Below are 22,447 nucleotides of genomic sequence, written 5' to 3'. Positions count from 1 at the left end.
TGAGTTATCTCAGCCCACTGTTCCAGCAATGCATCACACCCAGACAAACATCTCCCATTGTCCTTTCATATAAAAGTCATACATTATCCCCTTCTCTTCAGGCAAATCTTGAACCCTGTATCTTCGTCTTACCCATGCTATCTCCTTGTACCAATGTTCCATCCCTTCCTCTGTTTTCTATCTTCCTTTTCCTATAGTTTCCCTTGCTCTCGCTCCCTACCTTTCTCCATCCCCAGCATTCACAGGTTTTTGCTTATGCCTCCCTCCTCTCCTGTTAGCTTTTCCACCTCTCTTGTCCATTCCCTACTCGTTCCCTTCCCTCCCTCCTTTTCCCTCATTCCTCCTTTTTCTCTCCATGACTCCCCTCAAACATCCTCCTCCTCCCTCTCCCCTACACACCCATTCCCCCCTCATCGCCTTTTCCTCTGTCCCCTCTCTGCGCTGAATTCTTTGCTTCTCTTCCTCCCTCCCCCATCCAGCTTCTCTCCACCTCCCTGTGGCCTGTCTTCACCTTCTCTCCTGCTTCTCCTCTCTCATGTCCTCAATTCCACAGATAGTTTCTGTTCAAATGTGGACTTGGGAGGTGATAAAATAAGGAAGAGAGTCAACACTTTTAAAACGTCAACTGAATTACATCTGTAGACCCAGTTTTAATTCGCCCATCGTAACATTGCCTCATTTAAAGGTGAGAAGTGGGCTTAGCTCTCCATTGTATTCTCAAGAGAAAATGGCACAGAGAACTGCAGGGGCTTGAAGCCTCCTGGAACTCACTGATGGGGGGAAAAACTGAAGTAAAACTGGAGGTCCCCCACTGGAGTGCCTCACTGGCAGAAGGTGGACAGATACCTCACTTCCAACTCACTGCTCTTTGACAAATTCCCCGCTGTCGTCATCCAAGTCCAACACCCAATAAAAGAGACCAGAATGTTAGAGCACCCATCCAGTTAGAAAGGCGAGTTTCTGTAAGCAATAACAAAATTCAAGCATGCCCCCATTACTGAGGACACAGTTTCCTGTCAATGATTGTGATCAGGAATTGAGTGTATATTGCAGGATTGCACTCAGGTTATTGGAGAGTGATAAATCCATTCGTCTGGAATTGTGGGATTATTCAATAGTTTGTGCCCCTACATCGACTGCCAATGAGCAGCGAATCCCACCAACCTGCGTCTGAATGAGGATTTCTGTCACCTCCCCAACAGCTCCATCCTAAACCAATCAATGAAAGCCACAGGATGTTTATTAACATGCAATCTGATTTGCATTATCAATTCATAAAAGGTTTGAATATAAACACAGCTTTATTTAATACCAGTTCTGAATGTACATGGAAAATATTGGTAATGTGGATTGTGAATCTAAATATAACATTGAGAACTGGTTCGTTCACATTGACTATCTACTAACCCTGTTTTATATAAGATTCTGTCCTCCTTTATTTAATTGCCTGGATGATTCCTACTGGTCCAGGGTGCAGGCTTCAAACGAGGAGCTAACTAGTGACAGGGTGGTTCAATTCCATCTTCCAGGTGCAGTATGGATAAGGGTTGCTGTCTGTGTTTACCTTGTGTTAGGTTGGATCAGGTGTACTATTTGTTAGAGGATATAAGAGGGCATCTGTTAAGATTATACTCATGTAATTTAAGAGCAAACATCACAACCACTTCTTTACACACAAAGCAAGGATGCAGTTTGGTCCGACAGAGACTTGGCTTCATTTTCCCTGAGGTGGGGACAGGGACAGGAGGGGCAGTTGGAAAATAAGAGGTGGCAGGGTTTTCCGTGACATTGTACCATTCCCGCCAAGATTGACCGTACCCACCAAGGAAGCTGTCAGCAACAGTAGATCAGGTTCTCTTGTGTTCGGCTGCTCCACCCCAACTCATCCCTGGTGTTGCCATGACAATGGAGTTGACCTCTCTCTGTCAGACCAGGAGATCATCAGGATGGCTTTCCTGAGGTCATAAACAGGGATCCACAGTGAAAAATGTTACGTTCCATGTGAAATGATCAACACCGAAGCATGTCCCCTCATATTGTTTCAGCCCTAAACATTTTACCTTACAGTACTGGTTTCCCAATTCACACACCCCCATAGTTTGTGACCTGCCTCAGCACTCCCAGCGGTGCTGCCCTCTGATTTGGTCAACTTCATCAAAGCCACACCCACTCCATCTGGCTTACCCCATTTCACTCGGAGTCACCAAAGGCAAATTGGTCACCCTTCTCCATTTCTCAGCCACCGAACCAAGTATTGTTATGGTGTGACAGGAGGCTATTTTGCCTGTGCTGGCCCTTCAGCCAAGCATCATTCCCTTGTTCCACTCTCCTGCCTTTTCCCCACATAACATTGCTCACTATTTCTATCTAAATAATAATCCAATGTTCTCTTGCATGCCTGTTGAACCCTGTCTCCACCACACTCCCACGTAATTCATTTCATACCATAATTACTCGCTCAAGGAAAATGTCTTCTCTTCCATCACCAATCCCCATCTATCACCTCTTGGTTCTTGGACATTTCATGAGTGGGAAGAGTTTCTCTCTATCAACTCTATTCATCCTGATCTCTGTTAACCCATTCCTCGTGCAATCCCGGCAGAATCTTAGATACTTAGACTTACAGTGTGGAAACAGGCCCTTCGGCCCAACAAGTCCACACCGACCCGCCGAAGCGAAACCCACCCATACCCCTACATTACCCCTTACCTAACACTACGGGCAATTTAGCATGGCCAATTCACCTGACCCGCACATCTTTGGACTGTGGGAGGAAACCGGAGCACCCGGAGGAAACCCACGCAGACACGGGGAGAACGTGCAAACTCCACACAGTCAGTCGCCTGAGTCGGGAATTGAACCCAGGTCTCTGGCGCTGTGAGGCAGCAGTGCTAACCACTGTGCCACCGTGCCGCCCATCTGTGGAGAGAAATCAGAGTTAAAGCTTTAGATCCAGTGACCTTTCTTCAGAAATGATGACACTGCGATTAAGCATAGATTTTATGCAGTATATAGGGAGAGGGGAGGCAGAAAGATTAACGGATGGTTGGAAATAGAGCCCCCAGAGACAGAAAAACACTTGGACAGACAAAGGAGTGGATGAAGGCCAGCCTGGGAGAATGATTCACTGCTAATAGGAACAATTAGTAGCTGACAATGGGTTGTGTGTGGTAGCAGCCTATGTAGTGATGAGACCTGATGTATCAGAGTGGGGGAAAGCTTGGGGAAAGTCATTCAAACACTAAATTGTTGAACTCAATGAGAAGTCCTGATTGCTGCAGGGTTCCCAAATGAAAAATGAGGTGCTATTCTTCCAGCTTGTGCTGAGCTTCACTGGAGCACAGGAGCAAGACTGAGACAGAGATGTTGGCCAGGGACCAGGCTGGGGTGTTGTAGTGACAGGCAACTGAAAGCTCAGGGTCTTTTTTGTGGACAGGATTTAAGTGTTCATCAAAATGGTCACTGAATCTGTCTTTTGTTTCCGGAATGTACAGGGGACCACATCATGAGCAGGTAAAGATGGAGATGAGATTGTGGGATGTGCAGGTAAAGTGCTGCTTCACCTGGAAGGTGAATTTGGGACATTAGATGGTGAAGAGGGAGGAAGTAAACGGACAGATGTGGCACCTTCTGTGATTGCAGGGGAATGTTCTGTTGGCTGTATATGCGGTGGGTGTGTTGGAAGTGAATGAGCAGTGCACCAGAGTATCCTGGAGGGAATGGTCCTTGTGGAAGGTTGACAAGGGAGGGGATTGGAATATGGGTCTGGTGGTGGCATCCATTTGGAGATCACAGAAATGTTGTCTAATGTTCCTCATTTGCATTATTAATCCATTAAATTGTGAAGATAATCACAATTTTATTTAGAAGCAGTTTTAAAATCAATGGAAAATACTGGTAATGTGTTAGATGAACCTGAATGGAATATTGAGAACTGGTTGGATGAGACTGACTATCTACTAACGCTGAGTATAAAGTATTGCAATTTCCTCTGTTTTATAGAAGACTCTCTCCACCCCAACCTAATGCCTGGGTGATTCCTAGTGGTCTAGGGTGCAGGCTTCAAACCTGTAGCTGTTTAGCGACAGAGTGGTTCAATTCCACCATCCAGGCGCAGTGTGTGTGTAGGGGCTTGTGTTTAACTTGTGTCAGAGGTTTAAAGGTTGGCTCAGGAGTGTTATTTGTCAGAGGATTGACAGGGGCATTTTATTAAGATTTTACTCGTGATTTAAGAGCAAACATCAAAACCCTTTCTTTACACACAAAGCAAAGATGCAGTTTGATATAGCAGAGAGTTGATTTCTGTTTCTCTGAGGTGGGTGCAAGAACAGCAGAGACAGTTTGAACGAAGAGGTGGCATGGTTTCCTGTGACACAGCTCCATTCCTGCCCAGATTGACCGTACCCACAGAGAAAGCCATCAGCAAGAGTAGGTCAGAATCTCTTGTGTTCAGATCCATATCCCCCACCTCATTACTGGTGCTGCTTTAAAATGGAGTTGACTTCTCTCAGCCAGTCCAGAAGATAATCAGAACTGATTTCCCAACATCATAAACACGCATCCACAGTGAAAATATGTTGCAATCCATTTGAAACGATCAACAGCGAGGCAAATCCCTTCATAGCTCAACTGGCCATATTGTTTTAGCCCTAAACATTTCACTGTCCAGCACCGGCCTCCCAATTCACACACCCCCATAGTTTGTGACCTGCCTCAGCACTCACAGCGGTGCTATCCTCTGTTTTGGTCAACTTAATCGAAGCCACACCCACTCCATCTGGCTTATTCCTTTCCACTCAAGGTCACCAAAGGCAAATTGGTCACCCTTCTCCATCTCTCAGTCAACGAATCAAGAATTGTTATGGTGTGACAGGATGCCATCTTGCCTATATTGGCCCTTCAGACAAACATCATTCCCGAGTGCCACTCTCCTGCCTTTCCCCCATAACCTTGCTCACTATTTCTATCCAAATAGTGATCCAATGTTCTCTTGCACTCCTGTTGAACCCTGTCTCCATCATACTCCCACGATGTTCATTTCGTACTACTCGCTCAGTGAAAATGTTTCTTTCTTCCATTACCTATCCCCATCTATGATCTCTCACCGCACCTTTTACGGGTGGGAAGAGGTTCTCCCTTTCTACTCTATTCATCCTGCTCATCATCGACCTAATCCTCGTGCAATCCTGGCAGCATCTGTGGAGAGAAATCAGACTTAAAGTTTTAGGTCCAGGATCCATTCTTCAGAAAGGAGGAAGTGAGGATTGCAGGTGCTGAGGATCAGAGTCGAGAGTGTGTTGCTGTGAAAGCGCAGCAGGTGAGGAAGCATCCGAGGAGTAGGAAAATTGATGTTTCGAGCTCCTTGATCAGAAAATAGGGTTGTGGGCTGAGATAAAGGGGAGGGAAGTTGGGTTGTGTGAAGTTAGTTGAAAAAGCGATAGGTGGATGAAGGTGAGGGAGAAGGTGGTGCGTCTGGGGGGAGTGACGGACAGGTCGGGAGACCCACGCCGAGTTGGAAGTATGGGACTTGGATAATGTGGAGGGAGGGGAAATTAGGAAGCTGTTGAAATCCACATTTATCTTGTGTGGTTGCAGGGTCCCAAGATGGAATATGAGGCGTTCCTCCTCCAGGCATCGGGTGGTAATGGTTTGCGGTGGAGGCGGCCCAGTACCTGCATGACCTTGATGGAGTGGAAGGTGAAATTGGAATGGTCAGCCACAGAGCGGTGAGCATAGTTTTTATGCAGTATTATGGAGATGGGAGGCAGGAGGATTAAAGGATAGGTGGAGATAGAGCCGCAAGAGAGAGAAAAATAGTTGGACAGACAAAGGAGTGGATAAAGACAAACCTGGGAGATGTTGCTAATGGGGACAATTAGTCGCTGACAATGGGTTGTGTGTGGTAGCAGCCCATGTAATGAAGAGGCCGGGTATGTGGGGGTGGGGGAAAGCTTGGGGAAAACTTAAATTGCAACCCTAAAATTGTTGAACTCGATAAGAAGTCCAGAATGCTGCATTTTCCAAATGGGAAATGTAGTGCTGTCCTTCCAGCTTGCTCTGAGCTTCACTGGAGCACTGCAGCAAGTCTGAGACAGAGATGTTGGCCAGGGACCAGAGTGGAGTGTTGTAGTGGCAGGCAACTGGAAGCTCAGGGTCTTCTTTGCGGACAGGTTGTAGGTGTTTTACAAAACGGTCACCCAGTCTGTGCTTTGTTTCCCTTATGTGCTAGAGACCACATTGTGAGCAGAGAAAGCAGTAGACGAGGTTGTGGGATGTGCAAGTAAAGCACTGCTTCATCTGGAAGGTGTATTTGGGACCTTAGATGGTGAGGAGGGAGGAAGTAAATGGTCAGATGTAGCATCTTCTGTGGTTGCAGGAGAATGTTCTGTGGGGCTGTGGATGGGGTGGGTGTGTTGGGAGTGAAGGAGGAGTGCACCAGGGTGTCCTGGATGGAATGGTCCTTGTGGACGGCTGACAAGGGAGGGGTTTGGAATATGGGTCTGGTGGTGGCATCCATTTAGAGGTTGCATAAATGTTGTCTAATGATCCTCATTTGCATTATTAATCCATAAAATTGTGAAGATAATCACAATTTTATTTAAAAGCATTTTTAAAATCAATGGAAAATATTGGTATTGTGTGAGATGAACCTGCATGGAATATGAGAACTGGTTGGATGAGACTGACTAACTACTAACCCTGAGTATAAAGTATTGCAATTTCCTCTGTTTTATATAAGACTCTCTCCACACCAGTTTGATGCCTGGATGATTCATAGTGGTCTAGGGTGCAGGCTTCAAACCTATAGCTGTTTAGCAACAGAGTGGTTCAATTCCATCTTCCAGGTGCAGTATGTGTGTAGAGGCTTGTGTTTAACTTGAGTCAGATGTTTAAAGGTTGGCTCAAGAATGTTATTTGAGAGGGGCATTTTATTAAGATTATACTCATGATTAAAGAGCAAACATCAAAACAATTTCTTTAAACACAAAGCAAAGGTGCAATTTGATATGGGAGAGAGTTGATTTCTGTTTCTCTGAGGTGGAGTTGACTTCTCTCAGCCAGTCCAGAAAATCGTCAGACCATATTTCCCAAGGTCATAAATACGCATCCGCAGTGAAAATATGTTGCAATCCATCTGAAACGATCAACAGCCAGGCAAATCCCTTCATAGCTCAACTGGCCATTTTGTTTTACCCTAAACATTTTACTTTCCAGCACCGGCCTCCCAATCCCCATAGTTTGTGACCTGCCTCAGCACTCACAGCGGTGCTATCCTCTGTTTTGGTCATCTTAATCAAAGCCACACCCACTCCATCTGGCTTATTCCTTTCCACTCAAGGTCACCAAAGGCAAATTGGTCACCTATCTCCATCTCTCACTCAACGAATCAAGAATTGTTATGGTGTGACAGGATGCCATCTTGCCTGCCGTTCAGACAAGCATCATTCCCTAGTGCCACTCTCCTGCCTTTCCCCCTATAACCTTGCTCACTATTTCTATCCAAATAATAATCCAATATTCTCTTGCACACCTGTTGTACCCTGTCTCCATCACACTCCCATGATGTTCATTTTGTACAATAACTACTCACTCAGTGAAAATGCTTTTCTCTTCCATTACCTATCCCCATCTATGATCTCTCACCGCACCTTTTACCAGTGGGAAGCGTTTCTCCCTATCTACTCTCTTGGTCCTGCTCATCGTTTACCTAATCCCCTGCAATCCTGGAAGCATCAGTGGAGAGAAATCAGACTTAAAGTTTTAGGTCCAGGAACCTTTCTTCAGAAAGGAGGAAGTGAGGACTGCAGATGCTGAGGATCAGAGCTGAGAGTGTGTTGCTGGGAAAGCACAGCAGGTCAGGCAGCATCCGAGGAGCAGGAGAATCGTTGTTCCAAGCATAAGCCCTTCATCAGGACTGACGGTCGTGGGCTGCGATATAGGGGAGGGAGGTTGGGTTGTGTGAAGGTAGTTGTAAAAGTGATAAGTGGATGAAGGTGAGGGAGAAGGTGATGCGTCTGGGGGAAGTGATGGGTGACAGACAGGTCAGGAGACCCATGCCGAGTTGGAGGTTTGGGACTTGGATAATGTGGAGGGAGGGAAAACTAGGAAGCTATTGAAATCCACATTTATATTGTGTCCTCCAGGCATCAGGTGGTAATGATTTGCAGTGGAGGAGGCCCAGTACCTGCATGACTTTGATGGAGTGGAAGGTGAAATTGGAATGTTCAATCACAGGGCGGTGAGCATAGTTTTTATGCAGTATTATGGAGATGGGAGGGGGATGATTAAAGGCGAGGTGGAGACAGAACCCCAAGAGAGAGAAAATACGTTGGACAGACAAAGGAGTGGATAAAGACAAGCCTGGGAGAAGGTGTTAATGGGGGCAATTAGTCACTGAAAATGGGTTGTGTATGGTAGCAGCCCATGTAATGAAGAGGCCTGGTGTGTGTGGGGGTGTGGGAAAGCTTGGGGAAATGGGTTCCAACCCTAAAATTGTTGAACTCAAAAAGAAGACCAGAATGCTGCATTTTCCAAATGGGAAATGTGGTGCTGTCCTTCCAGCTTGCTCTGAGCTTCACTGGAGCACTGCAGTGAGCTTGAGACAGAGATGATGGTCAGGGACCAGGGTGGGTTGTTGTAGCGGCAGGCGACTGGAAGCTCAGGGATTTTTTTAAGGATGTAGGTGCTCGACGAAACAGTCACCCAGTCTGTGCTTTGTTTCCCAAATATACCAGAGACCACATCGTGAGCAGAGAAAGCAGGAGACGTGATTGTGTGATGTGCAAATAAAGCACTGCTTCACCTGGAAGGTGTATTTGGGACCTTAGATGGTGAGGAGGGAGGAAGCAAATGGACAGATGTAGCATCTTCTGTGGTTGCAGGAGAATGTTCTGTGGGGCTGTGGATGGGGTGGGTGTGTTAGGAGTGAAGGTGGAGTGCACCAGGGTGTCCCGGAGAGAACAGTCCTTGTGGACGGCTGACAAGGGAGGGGATGGGAATAAGGGTCTGGTGCTGGCATCCCTCTAGAGATCTCAGAAATGTTGTCTAATGATTGTCATTTGCATTATTAATCCATAAAATGGTAAAGATAATCACAGTTTTATTTAAAAGCAATTTTGAACATCAGTGGAAAATATTGGTAATACAGAACATAAACCTGAATGCAATATTGAGAATTGAATAGAAGACACTGACTATCTATCTACTCACCCTGAATATAAAATATTGGACTTTCCTCTGTTTTATATCAGACGGTCTCTACCCATGATTAATGCTTGGGTGATTCCTAGTGGTCTAGAATGCTGACTTCGAACCTGTAGTGGTCTCGCGACAGAGTGGCTCAATTCCGTCTTCCGGATGCAGTGTGAGTAGGGGCTTGTGTTTAACTTGTGTTTGATGCTTAAAGGTTGGCTCAGGAGTGTCATTAGTCAGAGGGGCATTTTGCTAAGATTATACTCATGTAATTTAAGAGCAAACATCAAAACCACTTCTCTACGCTCAAAACAAAGATGCAGTTGGTACAGCAGAGAATTGGGTTCATTTTCCCTGAGGTGGGGAGTGGAACAGGAGGAGCAGTTTGAACTAAGAGGTGGCAGGGTTTCCTGCAACTCACCTGCTCCTTGGATGCTATTTAACCTGCTGTGCTTATCCGGCAACACACTCTCGACTCTGATCTCCAGCATCTTCAATCCTCAATTTCTACTTTGCCAATTCCTCGCCCAATCCAGACAGCATCTGTGAAGAGAAATCAGTGTTAAAACTTTAGGTCCAGTGACCTTTCTTCAGAACATTCCCCTGCAATCACAGAAGGTGCTACATCTGTCCGTTTATTTCCTCCCTCCTTCACCATCTAAGGTTCCAAATACACCTTCCAGGTGAAGCAGCACTTTACCTGCACATCACACAATCTCGTCTACTGCTTTCTTTGCTCACAATGTGGTCTCCCGTATATTCTGGAAAGGAAAAACAGATTTGGTGACCATTTTGTCGAACACCTACAACCTGTCCGCAAAGAAGACCCTGAGCTTCCAGTTGTCTGTCACTACAACACCTCACAGTTTTATTTAAAAGCAGTTTTGAACATCAGTGGAAAATATTGGTAATATGGAAGATAAACCTGAATGCAATATTGAGAATTGAATGGAAGACATGGACTATCTACTCACCCTGAATATAAAATATTGGACTTTCCTCTGTTTTATATCAGACTGTCTCCACCCATGATTAATGCTTGGGTGATTCCTCGTGTAAAAAGTGAGGTCTGCAGATGCTGGAGATCAGAGCTGAAAATGTGTTGCTGGTTAAAGCATAGCAGGTTAGGCAGCATCCAAGGAACAGGAAATTCGACGTTTCGGGCCAGAGCCCTTCATCAGGAATGAACCTGATGGTTCATTCGTGGTCAACATCTCTGTCTCAGTCTCGCTGCAGAGCTCCAGCGAAGCTCAGCACAAGCTGGAAGAACAACACCACATTTTCCATTTGGGAACTCTGCAGCATCCTCGACTTCTTATTGAGTTCAACAAGTATAGGGCTTGACTGACTTTCCCAAACCCCCACACACCAGGCTTTTTCATTATATGGGCTGCTACCACACAACCCATTGTCAGCGACTAATTGTCCCAATTAGCAGCAAATCATTCTCCCAGGCTGGTCTTTATCCACTCCTTTCTCTGTCCAAATGTTTCTCTCTCTCTTGGGCTCTATCTCCACCTATCCTTTAATCCTCCTGCCTCTCCACTCCCTTTCTACTGCATAAAAACTGTGTTTAATCGAGGTGTCATCACTTCTGAAGAAAGGTCACTGAACCTACAGCTTTAACACTGATTTCTCTTCACAGATGCTGTCTGGATTGTGCGAGGGATAGGCAAAGGATAAGTGAGGATTGAAGATGCCGGAGATCAGAGTCGGGAGTGTGGTGCCAGAAAAGCACAGCAGATCATGTAGCATCCAAGGTGCAGGAGAGTCGATGTTTCGGGCATAAGCTCTTCAACAGGAATTTCAAATGAAAAGTAAAATGTTGAGGACTGCCACAATAAGACCTAATGAACCAAGATGGGATATACCTTGCTATTGATCGTTCCAGCTGGAATGTGACATTTTTCATTGCGAATCCCTTTTTCTGATCTGGGGAATTCTGTCCTGATGATCTCCTGGCCTGACAAACACAGGTCAACTCCATTGACATGGTAGCACCAGTGATGAGGTGGGGGTGGAGCGACTGATCACAGGAGAACTCGACCTACTCTTGGTGACAGCAGCTTTGGTAGGTGCAGTCAATCTGGGCAGGAATGGAGCAATGTCACAGGAAACCCTGCCACCTCTTAGTTCAAACTGCTCCTCTTGTTCCACTCCCCACCTCAGGGAAAATGAACCCAACTCTCTGCCGTACCAAACTGCATCCTTGTTCTGTGTGTAAAGAAGTGCTTTTGATGTTTGCTCTTCAATCACATGAATAAAATCTTAACAAAATACCCCTCTAAATCCTCTGACAATTAACACGACTGAAATCCTGGAGAAGTGCTTATGCCCAAAACATCGATTCTCCTGCTCCTCAGATGCTGCCTGGCCTGCTGTGTTTTTCCAGCACCACATTTTTCAACTCTGATCTCCAGCATCTGTAGTCCTCACTTTCTCCAAATTACACTACTGAGCCAACCTTTAAATACCTGACACAACACGATACTCACACTGTGCCTGGAAGGAAGAAATGAACCATTCTGCCAATAGACAGCTACAGGTTTGGAGCCGGCAACCTCAATCACTAGGAATCATTCAGGCATTATGCAGGTGTGGAGGGAGTCTTATATAAAACAGAGGAAAGTGCAACACTTTGTATTCGAGGTGAGTAGATAGCCAGTGTCATCAAACCAGCTCTCAATATTACATTTAGGCTCAAGTTCCGTATTACCAATATTTTCCACTGATGTTCAAAAGTGCCTTTAAAGAAAACTGTGATTATCTTCACCATTTTATGGATTAAAAATGCAAATGAAGATCATTAGACAACATTTCTGTGACCTCGAGAGGGATGCCACCACCAGACCCGTATTCCCATCCACTCCCTTGTCAGCCGTCCACAAGAACTGTCCCCTCCGGGACACCCTGGTGCACTCCTCCTTCACTCACAACACACCCACCCCATCCACAGCCCCACAGGACGTTCTCCTGCAACCACAGAAGATGCTACATCTGTCCATTTGCTTCCTCCCTCCTCACCATCTAAGGTCCCAAATACCCCTTCCAGGTGAAGCAGCGCTTTATTTGCACATCACACAATCTCATCTCCTGTTTTCTCTGCTCACGATGCGGTCTCTGGTATATTTGGAAAACAAAGCACAGACTGGGTGACCGTTTTGTCAAACACTTCAATCCTGTCCGTAAAAAACCTCTGAGCTTCCAGTTGCCCACCGCTACAACACCCCACCCTGGTCCCTGGCCAACATCTCTGTCTCAGGCTCACTGCAGTGCTCCAGTGAAGCTCAGAGCAAGCTGGAAGGACAGCACCACATTTCCCATTTGGAAAATGCAGCATTCTGGACTTCTTATCAAGTTCAACAATTTTAGGGTTGGAACCCATTTCCCCAAGCTTTACCCCACCTCCACACACCAGGCCTCTTCATTACCTCGGCTGCTACCACACAAACTATTGTCAATGACTAATTGACCCCATTTGCACCTTCTCCCAGGCTTGTCTTTATCCACTCCTTTGTCTGTCCAACTGTTTTTCTCTCTCTTGGGGCTCTATCTCCACCTATCCTTTAATCCTCCTGCCTCCCATCTCCATAATACTGCAAAAAACTATGCTCACCGCCCTGTGGCTGACCATTCCAATTTCACCTTCCACTCCATCAAGTTCATGCAGGTACTGGGCCTCCTCCACCGCAAACCATTACCACCCGATGCCTGGAGGAGGAACGCCTCATATTCCACCTTGGGACCCTGCAACCTCACGGGTAAATGTGGATTTCAACAGCTTCCTAACTTCCCCTCCCTCCACATTATCCAAGTCCCAAACCTCCAACTTGGCATGGGTCTCCTGACCTGTCCGTCACTCTCCCCAGACGCATCCCTTCTCCCTCACCTTCATCCACCTGTCGCTTTTTCAACGACCTCCACACAACCCAACCTCCCTCCCCTATATCGCAGCCCACAACCCTATTTTCTGATGAAGGGCTTATGCTCGAAACATCGATTCTCCTGCTCCTCGGATGCTGCCTGACCTGCTGCGCTTTCCCAGCAACACAGTCTCGATTCTGATCCTCAGCACCTGCAATCCTCACTTCCTCCTTTCTGAAGAATGGTCACTGGACCTAAAACTTTAAGTCTGATTTCTCTCCACAGATGCTGCCAGGATTGCACGAGGATTAGGTAAATGATGAGCAGGATGAATAGAGTAGAAAGGGAGAACCTCTTCCCACCTGTAAAAGGTGCGGTGATTGATCATAGATGGGGATAGGTAATGGAAGAAAGGAACATTTTCATGAGTGAGTAGTACGAAATGAACATCGTGGGAGTGTGATGGAGACAGGGTTCAAAAGGCATGCAAGAGAACATTGGATTACTATTTGGATAGAAATAGTGAGCAACGTTATGGGGGAAAGGCAGGAGAGTGGCACTAGGGAATGATGCTTGTCTGAAGGGCCAATATAGGCAAGATGGCATCCTGTCACACCAAAACAATTCTTGATTTGTTGACTGAGAGATGGAGAAGGGTGACCGATTTGCCTTTGTTGACCTTGAGTGGAAAGGAATAAGCCAGATGGAGTGGGTGTGGCTTCAATTAAGTTGACCAAAACAGAGGAGAGCACCGCTGTGAGTGCTGAGGCAGGTCACAAACTGTGGGGGTGTGTGAATTGGGAGGCCGGTGCTGGACAGTGAAATGTTTAGGGCTAAAACAATATGGCCAGTTGAGCTATGAAGGGATTTGCCTGGCTGTTGATCGTTTCAGATGGATTGCAATATATTTTCACTGCGGATGCGTGTTTATGACGTTGGGAAATCTGTTCTGATGATCTTCTGGACTGGCTGAGAGAAGTCAACTCCATTTTAAAGCAGCACCAGTAATGAGGTGAGGGTATGATCTGAACACAAGAGATTCTGACCTACTCTTGCTGATGGCTTCCTCCGAGGGTACGGTCAATCTGGGCAGGAATGGAGCTGTGTCACAGGAAACCATGCCACCTCTTCGTTCAAAATGTCCCTGCTGTTCTTGCACCCACCTCAGAGAAACACAGATCAACTCTTTCCCATATCAAACTGCATCTTTGCTTTGTGTTTAAAGAAAGGGTTTTGATGTTTGCTCTTTAATCATGACTATAATCATAACAAAATGCCCCTCTCAAATAACATTCCTGAGCTGACCTTTAAACCTCTGACACAAGTTAAACACAAGCCCTGACACACACACACTGCGCCTGGAAGGTGGAATTGAACCACTCTGTCTCTAAACAGCTACAGGTTTAAAGCCTGCACCCTAGACCACTAGGAATCATCCAAACATCACGGTGGAGTGAAGAGAGTCTTATATAAAACAGAGGAAATTGCAATACTTTACACTCAGGATTAGTAGGTAGTCAGTCTCATCCAACCAGTCCTCAATATTCCATGCAGTTCATCTAACACATTGCCAATATTTTCCATTGATTTTAAAACTGCTTTTAAATAAAATTGTGATTATCTTCACAATTTTATGCATTAATAATGCAAATGAGGATCATTAGTCAACATTTCTGCAACATTAAAAGGATGCCACCACCAGACCCGACCCATATTCCAATCCCCTCCCTTGTCAACCGTCCACAAGGACCATTCCCTCCAGGATACCCTGGTGCACTCCTCATTCACTCCCAACACACTCACCACATATACAGCCAACAGAACATTCCCCTGCAATCACAGAAGGAACTACATCTGTCCATTTATTTCCTCCCTCCTTACCATCTAACGTTCCAATGTACCTTCCAGGTGGAGCAGCACTTTACCTGCACATCCCACAATCGCACCTCCTTCTTTCTCAGCTCACAATGTGGTCTCCTGTACGTTCCAGAAACGAGAGACAGACTCGCTGACCATTTTGTCGAACACCTACAACCTGTCCGCAAAGAAGACCCTGAGCTTCCAGTTGCCTGGTCCCTGGCCAACATCTTTGTCTCAGGCTTGCTGCAGTGCTCCAGTGAAGCTCAGCACAAGCTGGAAGAACAACACCTCATTTTCCATTTGGGAACTCTGCAGCATTCTGGACCTCGTATCGAGTTCAACAATTATAGGGCTTGAGTGCCTTTCCCCAAGCTTTCCCCCTCCCCCACGCACCAGGCCTCCCATTACATGGGGCTGCTACCACACAACCCATCGTCAGCGACTCATTGTCCCCATTAGCAGCAAATCATTCTCCCAGGCTGGTCTTGATCCACTCCTTTCACTGTCCAACTGTTTCTCTCTCTTTTGGGGCTCTATCTCCACCTGTTCTTTAATCCTCCTGCCTCCCCTCTCCCTATCTACTGCATAAAAACTATGCTTAATCAAGGTGTCATCACTTCTGAAGAAAAGTGACTGGACCTAAAGTTTTAACACTGATTTCTCTTCACAGATGCTGTCTGGATTGGGCGAGGGATGGGCAAAGTAGAAATTGAGGATTGAAAATGTTGGAGAACAGAGTCGGGAGTGTGGTGCCGGATAAGCACAGCAGGTCAGGTAGCATCCAAGGAGCAGGTGAGTCGATGTTTCGGGCATAAGCTCTTCAACAGGAATTTCAAATGGAAAGTAAAATGTTGAGGACTGTCACAATAAGACCTATTGAACCAAGATGGGATATACCTTGCTGTGGATCGTTCTGTGTGGAATGTGACATATTTCATTGCGGATCCCTTTTTCTGACCTCGGGAATTCTGCCCTGATGATCTCCTGGCCTGCCAAACACAGGTCAACTCCATTGACATGGTAGCACCAGTGATGAGGTGGGGGTGGAGCGACTGATCACAGGAGAACTCGACCTACTCTTGGTGACAGCAGCTTTGGTAGGTGCAGTCAATCTGGGCAGGAATGGAGACAAGCACAGGAAACCCTGCCACCTCTTAGTTCAAACGCTCCTCCTGTTCCACTCCACACCTCAGGGAAAATGAACCCAACTCTCTGCCGTACCAAACTGCATCCTTGTTTTGTGTGTAAAGAAGTGGTTTTGATGTTTGCTCTTCAATCACATGAATAAAATCTTAACAAAATACCCCTCTAAATCCTCTGAAAAATAACACTACTGGAATCCTGAAGAAGGGCTTATGCCCGAAACACCGATTCTCCTGGTCCTCAGATGCTGCCTGGCCTGCTGTGTTTTTCCAGCACCACATTTTTCAATTCTGGTCTCCAGCATCTGCAGTCCTCACTTTCTCCAAATTACACTACTGAGTCAACCTTTAAATACCTGACACAACACTGTACTCACACTGGGCCTGGAAGGCAGAATTGAACCATTCTGTCACGAGACAGCCACAGGTTTGAAGCCTGCACCCTCGATCACTAGGAATCATTCAGGCATTATGCATGTGTGGAGGAAGTCACATATAAAACAGAGGAAAGTGCAACACTTTGAATTCGAGGTTAGTGGATAGCCAGTGTCATCCAACCAGCTCTCAACATTATATTCAGGTTCAAGTTCCGTATTACCAATATTTTTCACTTATATTCAAAACTGCCTTTAAATAAAACTATGATTATCTTCACCATTTTATGGATTAAAAATGCAACTGAAAATCATTTGACAACATTTCTGCTACCTCCAGAGGGATGGTACCACCAGACCCATATTCCCCTCCCCTCCCTTGTCAGCCGTCCACAAGGACTGTTCTCTCCGGGACACCCTGGTGCACTCCTCCTTCACTCCCAACACACCAATCCCATCCACAGCCCCACAGAACATTCTCCTGCAACCACAGAAGACGCTACATCTGTCCATTTGCTTTCTCCCTCCTCACCATCTAAGGTCCCAAATACACCTTCCAGGTGAAGCAGTGCTTTACTTGCACATCACACAATCTCGTCTCCTGCTTTCTCTGCTCACGATGTGGTCTCTGGTATATTTGGGAAACAAAGCACAGACTGGGTGACTCTTTTGTCGGACACCTACATCCTGTCCCTGAAAAAACCCTGAGCTTCCAGTTGCCCGCCATTACAACACCCATCCTGGTCCCTGGCCAACATCTCTGTCTCAGGCTCACTGCAGTGCTCCAGTGAAGCTCAGAGCAAGCTGGAAGGACAGCACTACATCTCCCATTTGGAAAATGCAGCATTCTGGACTTCTTATCGAGTTCAACAATTTTAGGGTTGGAACCCATTTCCCCAACTTTCCCCTACCCACACACACACCAGGCTTCTTCATTACATGGGCTGCTCACACACAAACTATTGTCAACGACTAATTGTCCCCATTAGTATCTTCTCCCAGGCTGATCATTTTCCACTCGTTTGTCTGTCCAACGGTTTTTCTCTCTCTTGGGGCTTTATCTCCACCTATCCTTTAATCCTCCTGCCAATTCCAATTTCATCTTCCACTCCATCAAGGTCATGCAGGTACTGAGCCTCCTCCACCGCAAACCATTACCACCCGATGCCTGGAGGAGGAACGCCTCATATTCCACCTTGAGACCCTGCAACCTCACGGGTAAATGTGGATTTCAACAGCTTCCTAATTTCCCTGCCTTCTACATTATCCAAGTCCCAAGCCTCCAACTCGGCATGGGTCTCCTGACCTGTCCGTCACTCCCCCAAGACGCATCACCTTCTCCCTCACCTTCATCCACCTATCGCTTTTTCATCTACCTTCACACAACCCAACCTCCCTCCCCTATATCGCAGCCCACGACCGTCATTCCTGATGAAGGGCTTATGCTTAAAACATCGATTCTCCTACTCCTCGATGCTGCCTGACCTGCTGTGCGTTCCCAGCAACACACTCTCGGCTCTGATCCTCAGCATCTGCAGTCCTCACTTCCTCCTTTCTGAAGAAAGGTCACTGACCCTAAAACTTTAAGTCTGATTTCTCTCCACAGATGCTGCCAGGATTGCACGGGAATTAGATAAACGATGAGCAGGATGAAGAGAGTAGACAGGGAGAAACTCTTCCCACTCATAAAAGGTGCGGTGAGAGATTATAGATGGGGATTGTAATGGAAGAGGATTTTCACTGAGTGAGTAGTTATTGTACAAAATAAACATCGTGGGAGTGTGATGGAGACAGGGTACATCAGGCGTGCAAGAGAACATTGGATTATTATTTGGATAGAAATAGTGAGCAAGGTTATGGGGGGAAAGGTAAGACAGCGGCACTAGGGAATAATGCTTGTCTGAAGGGCCAATGCAGGCAAGATGGCCTCCTGTCACTCCATAACAATTCTTGAATCGTTGACTGAGAAATGGAGAAGGGTGACCAATTTGCCTTTGGTGACCTTGAGTGGAAAGGAATAAGCCAGATGGAGTGGGTGTGGCTTCGATTAAGTTGACCAAAACAGAGGATAGCACCGCTGTGAGTGCTGAGACAGGTCACACACTATGGGGGGGTGTGGGGGGTTGGGGAAAGGCACTCAAGCCCTATCATTGTTGAACTCAATAAGAAGCACTGAATGCTGCAGCGATCCCAAATGGAAAATGAGGTGTTGTTCTTCCAGCTTGTGCTGAGCTTTGCTGGAGCACTGCAGCGAGACTGAGACAGAGATGTTGGCCAGGGACGAGGGTGGTGTGTTGTAGTGACAGACAACTGGAAGCTCAGGGTCCTCTTGGCGGACAGGTCGTAGGTGTTCAACAAAATGGTCACCGAGTCTGTTTTTCCTTTCCGGAATGTACAGGAGACCACATCGTGAGCAGAGAAAGCAGTAGATGAGATTGTGTGATGTGCAGGTAAAGTGCTGCTTCACCTGGAAGGTGTATTTGGAACCTTAGATGGTGAAGGAGAAGGAAGTAAACGGACAGATGTAGCATCTTCTGTGATTGCAGGGGAATGTTCTGTGGGACTGTTGATGGGGTGAGTGTGTTGGGAGTGAAGGAGGAGTGCACCAGGGTGCCCTGGAGGGAATGGTCCTTGTGGACGGTTAACAAGGGAGGGGATTGGAATATGGGTCTGGTGGTGGCATCCCTTGGAGGTCGCGGAAATGTTGTCTAATGATGAATCTCATTTGCATTATCTATCCATAAAATTGTGAAAATAATCACAATTTTATTTAAAAGCAGTTTTAAAATCAATGGAAAATATTGGCGATGTGTTAGATGAACCTGCATGGGATATTGAGGACTGGTTGGATGAGACTGACTATCTACTAATGCTGAGTGTAAAGTATTGCAATTTCCTCTGTTTTATATAAGACTCTTCATGCAGGTATGCTGCCTGGATGATTCCTAGTGGTCTAGGGTGCAGGCTTCAAACCTGTAACTGTTTAGCGACAGAGTGGTTCAATTCCACCTTCCAGGCACAGTGTGTGTAAGGGCTTGTGTTTAACGTGTGTCAGAGGTTTAAAGGTCAGGTGGGGGATGTTATTTGGGAGGGGCAGTTTGTTAAGATTATACTCATGATTAAAGAGCAAACATCCAAACCCTTTCTTTAAACACAAAGCAAAGATGCAGTTTGATATGGCAGAGAGTTGATTTGTGTTTCTCTGAGGTTGGTGCAAGAACAGCAGGGACAGTTTGAATGAAGAGGTGGCATGGTTTCCTGTGACACAGCTCCATTCCTGCCCAGATTGACCGTACCCACGGAGGAAGCCATCAGCAAGAGTAGGTCAGAATCTCTTGTGTTCAGATCCAAATCCCCCACCTCATTACTGGTGCTGCTTTCAAATGGAGTTGACTCTCTCAGCCAGTCCAAAAGATCGTCAGAACAGATTTCCCAAGGTCATAAACACGCATCCGCAGTGAAAATACGTTGCAATCCATCTGAAACAATCAACAGCCAGGCAAACCCCTTCATAGCTCAACTGGCCATATTGTTTTAGCCCTAAACATTTTACTGTCCAGCACCGGCCTCCCAATTCACATACCCCCATAGTTTGTGACCTGCCTCAGCACTCACAGTGGTACTGCCCTCTGTTTTGGTCAACTTAATCAAAGCCACACCCACTCCATCTGGCTAATTCCTTTCCACTCGACAAATTGGTCACCAAAGGCAAATTGGTCACCCTTCTCCATCTCTCAGTCAACGAATCAAGAATTGTTATGGTGTGACAGGATGCCATTTTGCCTGCATTGGCCCTTCAGACAAGCATCATTCCCTAGTGCCACTCTCCTGCCTTTCCCCCATAACTTTGCTCACTATTTCTAGCCAAATAGTGATCCAATGTTCTCTTGCATGCCTGTTGAACCCTGTCTCCATCATACTCCCACGATGTTCATTTCGTACTACTCGCTCAGTGAAAATGTTTCTTTCTTCCATTACCTATCCCCATCTATGATCTCTTACCGCACCTTTTACGGGTGGGAAGAGGTTCTCCCTATCTACTCTATTCATCCTGTTCATCATTTACCTAATCTTCGTGCAATCCTGGCAGCATCTGTGGAGAGAAATCAGACTTAAAGTTTTAGATCCAGGAACCATTCTTCAGAAAGGAGGAAGTGAGGACTGCAGGTGCTGAGAATCAGAGTCGAGAGTGTGTTGCTGGGAAAGCGCAGCAGGTGAGGAAGCATCCGAGGAGTAGGAGAATTGATGTTTCGAGCCCCTTGATCAGAAAATAGGGTTGTGGGCTGAGATAAAGGGGAGGGAGGTTGGGTTGTGTGAAGTTAGTTGAAAAAGCGATAGGTGGATGAAGGTGAGGGAGAAGGTGATGCGTCTGGGGGTAGTGACGGACAGGTCAGGAGACCCACGCCGAGTTGGAAGTATGGGACTTGGATAATGTGGAGGGAGGGGAAATTAGGAAGCTGTTGAAATCCACATTTATATTGTGTGGTTGCAGGGTCCCAAGATGGAATATGAGGCGTTCCTCCTCCAGGCATCGGGTGGTAATGGTTTGCGGTGGAGGCGGCCCAGTACCTGCATGACCTTGATGGAGTGGAAGGTGAAATTGGAATGGTCAGCCACAGGGCGGTGAGCATAGTTATTATGCAGTATTATGGAGGTGGGAGGCAGGAGGATTAAAGGATAGGTGGAGATAGAGCCGCAAGAGAGAGAAAAACCGTTGGACAGACAAAGGAATGGATAAAGACAAACCTGGGAGATGGTGCTAATGGGGACAATTAGTCACTGACAATGGGTTGTGTGTCGTAGCAGCCCATGTAATGAAGAGGCCTGGTATGTGGGGGTGGGGGAAAGCTTGGGGAAAACTTAAATTGCAACCCTAAAATTGTTGAACTCGATAAGAAGTCCAGAATGCTGCATTTTCCAAATGGGAAATGTAGTGCTGTCCTTCCAGCTTGCTCTGAGCTTCACTGGAGCACTGCAGCAAGTCTGAGACAGAGATGTTGGCCAGGGACCAGAGTGGAGTGTTGTAGTGGCAGGCAACTGGAAGCTCAGGGTCTTCTTTGCGGACAGGTTGCAGGTGTTTTACAAAACGGTCACCCAGTTTGTGCTTTGTTTCCCTTATGTGCTAGAGACCACATTGTGAGCAGAGAAAGCAGTAGACGAGGTTGTGGGATGCGCAAGTAAAGCACTGCTTCATCTGGAAGGTGTATTTGGGACTTAGATGGTGAGGAGGGAGGAAGTAAATGGTCAGATGTAGCATCTTCTGTGGTTGCAGGAGAATGTTCTGTGGGGCTGTGGATGGGGTGGGTGTGTTGGGAGTGAAGGAGGAGTGCACCAGGGTGTCCTGGAGGGAATGGTCCTTGTGGACGGCTGACAAGGGAGGGGATTGGAATATGGGTCTGGTGGTGGCATCCATTTGGAGGTTGCATAAATGTTGTCTAATGATCCTCATTTGCATTATTAATCCATAAAATTGTGAAGATAATCACAATTTTATTTAAAAGCATTTTTAAAATCAATGGAAAATATTGGTATTGTGTGAGATGAACCTGCATGGAATATGAGAACTGGTTGGATGAGACTGACTAACTACTAACCCTGAGTATAAAGTATTGCAATTTCCTCTGTTTTATATAAGACTCTCTCCACATTAGCTTGATGCCTGGATGATTCCTAGTGGTCTAGGGTGCAGGCTTCAAGCCTGTATCTGTTTAGCGACAGAGTGGTTCAATTCCACCTTCCAGGTGCAGTATGCGTGTGGAGACTTGTGTTTAACTTGAGTCAGACGTTTAACGGTCAGCTCGAGAATGTTATTTGAGAGGGGCATTTTGTTAAGATTATACTCATGATTAAAGAGCAAACATCAAAACAATTTCTTTAAACACAAAGCAAAGACGAGGTTTGATATGGGAGAGAGTTGATTTCTGTTTCTCTGAGGTGGGTGGAAGAACAGCAGGGACAGTTTGAACGAAGAGGTGGCATGGTTTCCTGTGACACAGCTCCATTCCTGCCCAGATT

At 46.3% G+C, this 22,447-nt stretch overlaps 5 non-coding genes across 5 annotated transcripts; 4 read left to right on the top strand and 1 right to left on the bottom strand.

The window, feature by feature from the left end:
• Positions 1 to 4,027: 4,027 nt before the first annotated feature.
• trnastop-uca (transfer RNA opal suppressor (anticodon UCA)) lies at positions 4,028 to 4,114 on the top strand. Its single transcript has one exon. It is a non-coding gene; the product is annotated as a tRNA-Sec (tRNA).
• Positions 4,115 to 6,761: 2,647 nt separating this feature from the next.
• Positions 6,762 to 6,848, top strand: trnastop-uca (transfer RNA opal suppressor (anticodon UCA)). The gene has a single exon. It is a non-coding gene; the product is annotated as a tRNA-Sec (tRNA).
• Positions 6,849 to 16,439: 9,591 nt separating this feature from the next.
• On the bottom strand, positions 16,440 to 16,526 carry trnastop-uca (transfer RNA opal suppressor (anticodon UCA)). Its single transcript has one exon. It is a non-coding gene; the product is annotated as a tRNA-Sec (tRNA).
• A 2,838-nt stretch (positions 16,527 to 19,364) lies between these two features.
• trnastop-uca (transfer RNA opal suppressor (anticodon UCA)) lies at positions 19,365 to 19,451 on the top strand. Its single transcript has one exon. It is a non-coding gene; the product is annotated as a tRNA-Sec (tRNA).
• A 2,638-nt stretch (positions 19,452 to 22,089) lies between these two features.
• On the top strand, positions 22,090 to 22,176 carry trnastop-uca (transfer RNA opal suppressor (anticodon UCA)). Its single transcript has one exon. It is a non-coding gene; the product is annotated as a tRNA-Sec (tRNA).
• The last annotated feature ends 271 nt before the right edge of the window (positions 22,177 to 22,447 follow it).

This window comes from Hemiscyllium ocellatum, chromosome 33, assembly GCF_020745735.1.
Source record: "Hemiscyllium ocellatum isolate sHemOce1 chromosome 33, sHemOce1.pat.X.cur, whole genome shotgun sequence".
Taxonomy (NCBI): Eukaryota; Metazoa; Chordata; class Chondrichthyes; order Orectolobiformes; family Hemiscylliidae; genus Hemiscyllium; species Hemiscyllium ocellatum.
The sequence above is the reverse complement of the archived record's forward strand: the minus strand, read 5'-3'. Positions and strand labels throughout refer to the sequence as shown.